Source organism: Anarrhichthys ocellatus, unplaced genomic scaffold (assembly GCF_004355925.1).
Source record: "Anarrhichthys ocellatus isolate YVR2014 unplaced genomic scaffold, GSC_Weel_1.0 scaffold299, whole genome shotgun sequence".
NCBI lineage: Eukaryota > Metazoa > Chordata > Actinopteri > Perciformes > Anarhichadidae > Anarrhichthys > Anarrhichthys ocellatus.
The window spans coordinates 47,612-57,301 of NW_022280315.1; the positions used below are offsets into that span (position 1 = coordinate 47,612).

Here is a 9,690-nt window from a genome sequence, read left to right on the forward strand (position 1 = left end):
GAGACAGAGAGACAGACAGAGAGACAGAGAGACAGACAGACAGACAGAGAGACAGACAGACAGACAGAGAGACAGACAGACTGAGAGCAAACATGCTGGAGAGGAAAAGGATCAAATACAGACGGAGAGGAAAGGATATATTACAGCTAATGGCTTCATGCAGTCACACACACACACACACACACACACTGGTGTGGTGGTGTAATGGGGCGTGATGTTCCTGAGCTCGGCCTGTTACAGGTGACTGAACCCCAAGTATGTGTGTGTGTGTGTGTGCGTGTCCGTCCGTCCCAATGGGAAAAAGTGTGTGTGGTGAATGAAAGTGAGATATGTGTGTGTGTTTAAAAATATGTATTTCTGACTGTATAACATTGTGTTTTTTTCTAAATGCATTCCTTAAAATAGTCCCTCACTGACCTCCTTCTTCTTCATCACACACACACACACACACACACACACACACACACACACACACACACACACACAGCTGAGGGAAGTTGAGGACAGAGGGAGCAGGAGGAGGAGACGAGATGGATGTGAGAGGAGATGAAAGGAGAGACGAGGACAGACGGAGGAGGAAGATTAACGATAAAAAAAGCAGACAGAGACTTTCTCCACATTCCGTCAAATGCCCGGCACCTCCTCACGTGACCTCCTCGCTCCGTTCTTCTCTCTCCTCACTCCTCTCCTCTCTTTCCTCACTACTCTCCTCTCTCTCCTCTCCTCTCTCCTTCTCCCTCAGCCTTTTCTTCCTTATGACCACTAGCGTCCAACTGAAGCAGGACCTTTAAAGGCCGTGAGACTCTAAACTTAAAGAGTCTCACTTAAATCTGCCAAGTGATTTGCTTTTTTCTTGCCAGGAGTCAGAAGACTGATACCACTTATTGTTTAAAATATGGAGCTTTGAACCAGGACGTAGCTTAGCTTAGCATAAAGACTGGAAGCAGGGGGAAACAGCTAGCTAGGTTCGTATGACGTCTTATGAAAAAGTTCTTCCTTAGTTTCCGTGTGTTTCGGGGGTTAACTTTAGGTTTTCGCACATAAGATACGTGAATATCAGAGTGGTATCTTGATGAATGATGCTGGTGACAGTTGTACTGATATCACTTAGGTCGCCGATTAATTAGCATAAACAAACGTGTGTTTAACAAGAAATAAATGTGTTCAAATTGCATTGATATTGATAGGATGTTTTTTTAATGATTTTATCTGAATGTCAGAAGGTGACGCAGACATATGCATCAGTTTAACTATAATCTCAACTGGAACTCAAATATGTAACTTTAATAAACTTTACTGACATATAAAAACATTAAGTTGAGCAGAAATGAAATGTTTTTGTTTGTATTTCTGTCCTGTCATTCACAAGATATCTGTAATAATTCAAAATCAGATGCCAGGTTCCATCTCTCCTCTTCTCCTCAGGCCTTTCCTCCCCACCTCATCCTCCCTCACCTTCGTCTCCTCTCCGCACCAATCTCCCACCTTTCCCCTTTACCCCTTTACTCCTGCTTCCTTACTGCCTCCCCTCCCTCCCTCCCTCCCTCCCTCCCTGTCAGTAGAAGGCTTTTAACCCGTGTGACCTGCAGGTCAAGCTGGTCAGACTGGTTTTAAGTGCTTTAAGTGTTCCCAGGCCCATTAAGACCAACAAACAACACCAGAGAGGACACAAAGTAATCCCCCCCCCCTCCTCTCTCCCTCTATCCATCTCTGTCTCCTTTCTCTTCAGCTTGTCATCATATATTCAGGCACATCTGGTCAGGTGAAGGGGGGGCGTCGAACCCGCAAGCTCCAGGTAACGTGTGCATCATGTACGACCCGGAGGTCCGACCCAGTGAGACTGCTCAGACTGGTCCCAGTGTTCTCAGGCACATTAACCCATTAACACCACCGCCAACATAAACAGCTCCACAGCAATCACACTTTCACTACCTCTCCCTTCTTCCTCCTTCTTTCCCCCCCCTTTCTCCGTCTCTACTTTCCTCTGTTTAGGATTCTCCACGACTGAACGACAGGACGTTAACTTTGAGATCGCAGAAAGAAAATGTTGTAATTAAAGCTCCATTAGTTTCTCCTTAAAACGTCCCACCGTTGCTTTTCCTCGTCTTCTGAACACACAGCACCCGTCATACAAATGCATCCTTTTAAAGCAAGTATACGAGCGCTCACATGCACCTCGTTCCCTTTCTTTCTACCTCATTCCCTTCCTTTCCACCTCCCTTCCTTTCTACCTCGATCCCTTCCACCTCGTTCCCTTCCTTTCCACCTCGTTCCCTTCCTCCTCCACCTCGTTCCCTTCCTCCTCCACCTCGTTCCCTTCCTCCTCCACCTCGTTCCCTTTCGTCTACCTTCACCCCTCAGTTTCTTCCCCTTCCCTCCCGGCTTCTCCTCTAAATATACAATAACACAAAATGTGTTTGTGTTGGGGTTGAAAAAGTTGAACCTTCATTTAAAAGTCAAGTAAAATAAGGAGACGAATGCATCATTTTCTAAACACTAAGAGCATGACATGATAAAGCAGTTTGGGGACATAATACAGCAGGTAATGTTTGTCTTATTTCAAGTTGGTATTATGCAGATTTCTTGTCATTCTCTGTGCCGATAGACGTGCAAAAAGATATTTAAATAATCTAAATTAGGGAGTGCAAAGAGCACGGTTGGAATTTCTGTGCACATTTGGTTTTAGAAGGAAGAGTTGTTTAATTCTTTCTCTTTCTGTGTAGATGTGTGTGTGTGTGTGTGTGTGTGTGTGTGTGTGTATGTGTGTGTAGATGTATGTGTGTGTGTGTAGGTGTGTGTGTGGTGCTTGGAGCTATCCTCAGGTTATAGTACTTGACAGCTCAGGTTAAACCAAGTACCAACTGTTTTGAAGAGGTGAAAGGTCAAGAGGGGTGGAGATGGGGATCTAAACCGCACAAGGAGATGGTAAAGTGTTGAGTGTGAGTGTGTGTGTGTGTGTGTGTGTGTGACCTTTCGTTGCCATGTGCAAATAATATAAAAAGCAAAACATGGAGAGAAAGAAACACATCTGAAGGTACATTTGTCCCGAGACATCGGTGCTCTGGTAATCTGAGGTGACCACCATGTTAAACACTGACCTTTGACCTCTGCCGGTCAGGAGCAGGTCTGACCTTAAAACACAACGAACCTGATCTCCACTCAGAGAGAAGGAACGCCGTATTTACTACACTCACAGGCATTTGCTCCTTTACTGGATCTGAATGTTTTGGTTCAATGTATTCTACATTTATATCCACATCTACAAATACAACTGTTTCACACATGCAAACTGATTTACTGTATAAACACACACTTACTCCACCTATGAACCAATTACATGATGTGTTCACAATCTATTTGCACATTTAAACGCCTTCACCAGACTGTTTGTTGTTTGGTCAGTCAGTGTGGTCTCAGGCTTCTCATGCAACACTAATCACTAAAGATGCACTAATAACTGACGTCTATGAATCATTACCAAAGTACTTCAGCCAACACATCCAAGAATGGTGAAAAGAGGAGACGTCACGGCGCCGTACCGCGACACGTCATTGGAGTACAACACACGGGCAGTAAAGTCTAGTCCGCACTTCATCCGAAGTCATTCACTTCAGGGCTACTTTATGGGAGAGAATACATTCTGCAAAAGTAAACACTAAAGCGCGTTCATTTAATACTCAGCGATCTCTGGGAAGTGAGATCCACATATACACCTGCAGTTACAGCTCATCACCACAGGGGTCACCAAAGAGAACAAAATGGAGATCTCTGAGATGTTAAAAGCCGAGTGAGGAGGAGAGCAGCAGATCAATACAGAGAGGGGGGGGGGGGGGGAAAGAGAGGGGATGAGGAGAAGGAAAGGAAAGAGAAGGAAGCAGAGAGAAAAGATGGGAAGAGGAAATGGTAGAAAACAGGGAGGGAGAGGGTGGGAGTGGGAAAGAGAGAGGGAACAAAGGAGGCAGTGTGTGGTGAACAGGGGAGAGAGTCGCCATCTGAGACGAATAAAAAGTGGAATAACAATAAAAGTCAGAAGGCGCTACCTCCCTCCCCCCCAACACTGGACAGCATGTGCACACACACACACACACACACACACACACACACACACACACACACACACACACTTTTATTGTCCTTTGTTTTCTGTTAAGTAGCTTTGAGACAAATCCCTTTAAGAAAGCTGTGTGGACGCACACTGAGCCAGAGAATCAAAGACACATGCGACAGCAGCACACGTGCACACACACACACACTCACACACACGACTCTTGTAGGACAGAGTTGTGTGTTTACATCTGTTTCAGTGTGTGTAAAGTGTGAAGGAGACGACGAGCAGGTGAGAGAGGAGAAGAGAAAGTGATGATGAGAAACAGAAGAGGAAGGTGTCACAGCAGCAGCGTTGCTGTTATTAGTGTTGCTCGTGTTTCACCAAATTACTGCCACGTTTTCCCAGAACACCCGCTGCTTCATCGCAGTTACTTGCATCTGTTCTTTTTCTTTCCTGGTTTTTGTTTTTATGATACAAAGGAGAAAAAGGTTGAACTAAGTCATCAAATGACGTCAGAAACAAACCAGAATTTCCCGCATCGCGGTTTTGTTTTCATGTCTGTCCAAAATGTCGTCACTTCATCATTTGATCCGGTCAGACGTGAGTGAAACTCTCAGTTAGCGTATGAAATCTTGAGTTATGGCCTTTGGCTGTACGTTAGAAGTGGACATATTCGTCGTGACGTCACCCGTTGGTTTGTGGACTGTGGTTTGAAAGCCTCAAGTTTGATATTTTGGCCGTCGCCCTTTCTTGGGGTTTTTTTTGCAACCAGTGAACAGGAAGTGACCATATCTGGACTGAGGAGTGACGTAGAGACGCCGTATACGTCTCTGGTAGAGACCTGTCAATCACTGTGTAGCCCCGCCCTAAAGCATCCCCTGCTTTATGGTCTGTTTGACTCTAAATGGACCATAATGTACTAAATGAACATCATGCTGTATTGAAGAAGACTTGATGCACGTAATGAGCGAAAAATTACACGTTTTGCGTCACTTTCAGAGGAAAAAATGAGGAGAAACTTTTTCTGAATGTGTCATAGGAACCATTGTATGAGGATAGGTTGGTTTGTTCATCCACCCTGACCTACACTTCATACCACGTCACCTGACTTCCTCCGTATCTCCAGTCATTGTTACTACGGCCACAAGAAGTCACCGTCCAACAATGCACTTAAATATGCGCGGTAATAAGCCGCTAGCATGAACGACCCATACGCCCGTTTATTGGGATGACAATCCGGCTCAATCTGATTCAACCATCGATCACACAAAGAACTATTTCAACCGCTGAACAAAGTCAGAGCTGTGGGCGTCAAATCCTCTGGAGCTGAACTAGCTATTCACACCTTAACAGTGACATTAAAATTAATTAAACACGTATAATGTTTTGTGTATTTATTTATTTTCAATTGGAGCGTGGTTTACATTTACGTGCATACTCTACTTGCTTACGATTTCCACCGGGCAGCGTTCCATCTGCAGCTCAGCCACTTCCCCTGCAGAAACCATAAAGCTGGGGTGCGATTTTCTGGATCAAATCACTGGAGTAAACTCTGACCGTGTGACTGGATCCAGCTCCTCAGAGCCCAGTCCCAGCGTTCATTAAAAAACCCACTCCGTTCATTTATTCTTTCCTGGTTTTCCTGGACTGTGACGGATGTGAAACACTCGGTTTCTGGGGCCAAATCTGAGTACCGAGGGTCTCCAGTGAGGGGGTCACCTAGGAAGGACAGGAGGAGAGGAGGACAGGAGGAGAGGAGAGGAAAAGGAAAGGTGAAAATGTGTGTATGTGTGAGTGTGTATGTTCAGTGGCTCTCGTGTTTCACAGTACAGAGCTGTTGATTGACTAGTGGAAGCCAGCGCCAGATCAGTGTGTGCAGGACGACAAAGAGCGTGACATAAACACACACACACACACACACACACACTGCTATTTCACTCCAAGCGTGTGTATCTATATTTAAACAGGACATTGGGGTGACACGTGCATGTGTTTATGCATATGCGTCCATGGATATGTATGTGGAAGTATTTATATGACTTGTGTGCGTGTGTATGTGTGGCTTCTGAATCTGACCCGTTTGACCGCTACCTAAACTCGTGCAAACAAAGCGTCTCTTTAGTGGCGTAAACGTGACGGCGCGGTGAGTCACAGCCTCTGATCTTCTAAACACAGTGAAGCGCTGAGAGACGCTGCCAAGAAGCTAAAAACTCTGCAGAACAAAACAAACAGAGGTTGGGTTTTTTTGGCATCTTCTTCAATGAATTTACTCTTGATCAAGTTTGAGTTTTTGTTGGCGCGCTTTTTCGTTGTATCTGTGCAGACATGGAAGCCTCATTGCTCATGCAAATGAGTTCCCAAAACAGGTTTTTCTCAGCTTACAGTTCATTTAATGCAGGATGAGAGGTGGGGGTCACTCATTACCTCACAGCACTAGAGTATGTAGGTTTAATCAACCTCTAAAAACATACAATACATGTTTAGTATCAGTTAGTTCCTTTAGCTTCACGCTGTAACGTGAATGCAACGACTCTAAAGTGAGTTATTATTGTATCTCTGAAACGTCTGAACTTTTGAAAGATGTTCATTGAGCTCATGGAGCTGATGGAGCTCATGGAGCTGATGGAGCTCATGGAGCTGGATGGAGCTCATGGAGCTGAATGGAGCTGATGGAGCTGATGGAGCTGAATGGAGCTGAATGGAGCTCATGGAGCTCATGGAGCTCATGGAGCTCATGGAGCTGATGGAGCTGAATGGAGCTGAAGGAGCTGATGGAGCTGAATGGAGCTGATGGAGCTCATGGAGCTGAATGGAGCTGATGGAGCTGATGGAGCTGATGGAGCTGAATGGAGCTGAATGGAGCTGAATGGAGCTCATGGAGCTGAATGGAGCTCATGGAGCTCATGGAGCTGAATGGAGCTCATGGAGCTCATGGAGCTCATGGAGCTGAATGGAGCTGAATGGAGCTGATGGAGCTGAATGGAGCTCATGGAGCTGATGGAGCTGAATGGAGCTTCATGGAGCTCATGGAGCTGAATGGAGCTCATGGAGCTGATGGAGCTGATGGAGCTGAATGGAGACGTTCTGTTCCAGTTGTAGTCAAAGACGTATCTCTGGGTTATTGATCTTTTCTTTCCTTCGGCCTTCATGTGAATCTAAATGAGGATCCTGAAGCTGCAACGTTATAACATGAACGATGAAAGATGAAAAATACTGAACATATGGACGTGGGTATATTGAAGCAAAAGAAGCCATAAATACAAAACACGTGCATCACAAAATATGCCAAAAAACGAAATGTAAGTCGTCAAACATAATATATGTGATCATTATAAATGGAGGAAACTGACATGAGAATTCACAGGGAAATATACTGCGTGTTGTGTAAAGAATAAGTAAAAGAAGCGCATCGTGTTTGAATCAACAGCTGCAGGGGTCACGGTACGGTACGGTACATATATGCGCAGATAAGAATGCACTGTGGTGAAACGCATCATGAATCACACGAGAGAGCCTCGGTCAGTTTGATTCAGGGGCTCACAATAAATGGACGGCGTTCCAAACCGCCTGAGAACGCTGTTCACATCTTGAAATCGTAAATTCACAATCCATACACCGGTCCCTCTCGAAAAAAAACAACAAGAAACGCAGCGACCGCTCCTCTCTGACGTATGATGGGTTTCAGCAAATGTTGGGAGCAAGCTTTGGAGGAATGAAAAGATGTTTTTCTGGTGCTGATCCAGCTTCTGTTCCTGCGTACACGTCGGCACCGCCCACGCTCTGTTAGTGTAACCTGTAGCACATACGACGCGCTACCTTCCACTGAATAATCTCCTGTAAGGTTTACACCCTCAAAGTGATAATCCTGTTCATTCTAAGACGATTTGACGGTATTTTGTTTGTACTAAATTGAAAATTCCCAAAACCAGGAGGCCCAGGAATCACGTTCCCATTGAGTCGAGAGAAATATCACATTCCTGGATGTAAAAGAAAGGAATTTAAATGAATTCTAGAGATGCAATTACTGGAAGTCCCTCTGGATGAGAGCAGCAACTTAATGCCTAGAATAAAGAAGGCTTTAGTAATGACAAGACACATGGCACACTTCTAGCAGGAGAAGACGTATGACAACGAAGCCTTTGTGCTGAGATTCATTTACACCAGCAGAGTGAAAGGTTGGTGGGATGTTACGATGATTTCAATCTTCCGGGCGTGGACCGCTTTCAAGCTCATTGCAGCTCCCTGGATGCGAAACATGACCGTCTGAGTCTGACTGCAGCTTTAATTCATCAAGTCCGAGGTTTTTGGAAAACACCCTCAGTTTGGTTTGTTTTGCTGAATAACAACGAAGACATGCACTTCAAAATAACTACAAGAAAAAGGGACAAAATGCAATGGATTCTGGGTAAAGTGGAGTCGACAGCTTGGAAAAAACCGAGCACAACAGAAACTACAATGAAAGTGTGGACTGAGCTTCTGATTAATAAATATTCTCAAGATCAAAAGACTGGATCTTTAGATCAAATCTCTAAGCTGCAGATCACAGACACTCTGTCTCAGGGATGGTAAGAGTTAACCAGCAATAAGTCTATTGATCAATTAATGATGCAACCACCACTGCCGACATGTTCTGTTGAATGAATATTGACCACGCGGCCCTACCGGTCGGGGGGAGTTAAAGGTATAGTGAGTGAGGAGTCAGCAGGCAGTAGTCAAACTGACATTAAATGGTGTTTTGAGTACGCGGACGCACATGAGCGCCCAAACTATTGAGCAGTTTGCTGCAGCAGAATAACAGATGTGCCGTGGACAGACACGGAGATGCACACGGAGAGAATCTGCATCCCCACTCTCTTAAAGCAAGACGAAGAAAAACAAAGTGGAGGTGTGATCTCACACAGCCACATTCCACATGTACAGTACACCGACAGGCAGAGCAAGGCACCGACACCACCGGGGTCACAGGTTCAACCCACACTGGGCCACAGATTTTAAAAAAGAGAAACGTGTTCCCATGGTACCGTGATAAAAGCCTGACTGGTTTACATTACACACGCTGTAAATTCACTACATGCACACAAAAGGTGGAAAGAGTCAAACAGGAGGAAACAAGAGGACTCCACTGGCAAATACGGTGTTACAGGACGGGTGGTGTTCCTTGTTAATGAGCCGACAGCAGATACGAGTGGTGTGTGTGTGTGTGTTGCATCATGTACGGGTGTGTGATTGAGAGAGTGCGTGGAACAGAAGTTATTGATGACATTTAATGTTGGAAGCTCTTACTCTAAACCAGCTGCAAGAGTTCACTTCAAAGTACTTTTCTCTCTTTAGGGCTGAAGTCAACTAAAGATCCTTAAAGTAAGTAAAGGGATGAAGAAGCTCCTTTCTCCTCATGAACGAAACACAGCGATGGTCACACCAACCAACCACTCAACACTCGTTTGATGTGTAACCATGAAAGCAGCTGGTTGGTTTGTGTTTCCCTTTATTCTCATTGTGACTCTTACTAGTCACTAAAAGTTGCTTCATAGTTCACCAGAGAAAATCCAGAATACTGCATTCAGCACTGACTCATGTGAGCTGACAAGTATATTTTCAAACTTCCATCTGCTGTTGGGACGAATACTAAATGTAAGAGAATA

At 44.9% G+C, this 9,690-nt stretch overlaps 1 protein-coding gene across 1 annotated transcript in view; it reads right to left on the reverse strand.

Moving 5' to 3' along the window:
- Positions 1–9,690, reverse strand: part of LOC116401259 (protein PTHB1-like) — a 61,458-nt gene that overhangs the window by 42,512 nt on the left and 9,256 nt on the right. The window lies entirely within an intron of this gene.